Genomic DNA, 1,657 nt, shown 5'->3' with positions numbered 1-1,657 from the left:
TTTCTCTTTGGCTGAGGCCTGCTGGTCCACCTTTTGCTTGCTCCTCTCCTCCCAGAAGGCCTCCTTGTGTCTCTCCACCCCCACCCCCAAGGTCTGCCTGCTGCCCCCACCTTTCTGCCCTTCCCCTGAGACTCACCCTGCCCAGCACTCACACCTCTCTGTCTCTCCTGAGACCCACCTTGCCCAGCACTCACACCTCTCTATCCCCTCCCCTGACCTGCCCTGTCCACCACCCACACCTCTTTGCCCCACCCATAAGACAGGCCCTGCCCACCACTTGCACCTCTCTGCCCCTCACCTGAGACCCGCCCTGTCCACCTCTTTCCTTGGTCATCTCTTGTTATTCCTTGAAACATCAAGGATGGAATAAAAAGCTGAGTTTACTCCAGGGTGAGGAAGGAAAGGAACCACCAAACCCCTGGCAAAGCTCAGTGCCCCAGAGAAAACCTGCCCCCTGCTATTGCAATCCCTGATGTGCTGGGGATATGATGGTAAAGGAACTGTCTGAATGATCAAGGCAGGAAATGGACAACAATCTACAGGAAAGTCATTGACCACAAACACAGTCTCCTCATGCTCCAGCCAGAAGGGAAAATAGCAGGAATTCTTGCAGTTCAGCCAGGGACACACTTATACAATGGCACAGCAGTGTGTGTGTTGTGGAAGCTGGTCTGAGGGAACAATTGGAATTGATCACTCAGTGAGAACAGAACTGGAGTGTAGTGAGAGACACATCTCAAGCAAGTAGTTGTGGCTGAGTGGTAAAGGTGATGGGCTAGAAATCCATTGGGGTCTCCCTGAACAGGTTCAAATCCTGCCAACTACGGAGGAAGTTATGGTTCTTCAGTTTCAACAGAGCTGGGTCTTGTCTCACTCTCAAGCTATATCTACACTATTGGGTAATGTGACTTTAAAGTGTTTCAATTAAACAGCTGTTGCATGTCCACACTATGTCCCTTGTGTCACCAGAGCACATCCAGGCTAGACTCTTGGATGGCGCAGAGAGCAGTGCATTGTGGGTAGCTGTGCAACTGGCTGCGGGTGCTTTGGGAAGGGTTTGCAAAGCCTCATGGGCTGGTACAGCATCACATGATGCAGGTTTCTCTATCCCATTGTTCCATGGGAATCCTACTAGATTGCCAGCTGCTTTTCAACTGCAATGTGCCTGGTGGGGTAAAGAGTGTGTGTGGGGATAGGGATTGTGTATCACACTGTCTCTAAGTTCAGACAGCTGCTGCAAGCAACCAGTCCTGAGGCAGAGGGAGGGGGACAGCCCCAACATCAGCCCCTGTTTCCCTCACTGGCTCAGCTCAGCACAGCAGCCTCTGTGACACACACACACTGCTGCCTGCTTAGCTCTGTGTCGGGGTGCTGGAACAGGGGGGGTAGAGGGCCATGGCCCCACCACTCTTTAGTAGCTGTTAGGACAAATGATGGAGTGGGGGGAAGGGTGGAGTCTTGGGGGGAAGAGGCGTTCTGTGGTTGTGGCCTCGGGGGACGGGTGGTGTGAATGTGGGTCCCTGGGGATGGGGTGTCATGGGAGCACCACAGTTCAGACAACAGTGCCCCCCCCACACACTGTAAGGAAGCTCCCGTCGCCCCTGCTCTGTGTTCGTGGCGTGGGAGAGAGCAGCCTTCCACGGCAGTGCTTTGCTCC

General features: G+C 54.0%; 1 non-coding gene across 1 annotated transcript; it reads left to right on the top strand.

The window, feature by feature from the left end:
* Window positions 1-744: 744 nt before the first annotated feature.
* Window positions 745-826, top strand: TRNAS-AGA (transfer RNA serine (anticodon AGA)). The gene has a single exon. It is a non-coding gene; the product is annotated as a tRNA-Ser (tRNA).
* Window positions 827-1,657: the final 831 nt, after the last annotated feature.

This window comes from Gopherus flavomarginatus, chromosome 8 (genome assembly GCF_025201925.1).
Source record: "Gopherus flavomarginatus isolate rGopFla2 chromosome 8, rGopFla2.mat.asm, whole genome shotgun sequence".
Taxonomy (NCBI): domain Eukaryota; kingdom Metazoa; phylum Chordata; order Testudines; family Testudinidae; genus Gopherus; species Gopherus flavomarginatus.
The sequence above is the reverse complement of the archived record's forward strand: the minus strand, read 5'-3'. Positions and strand labels throughout refer to the sequence as shown.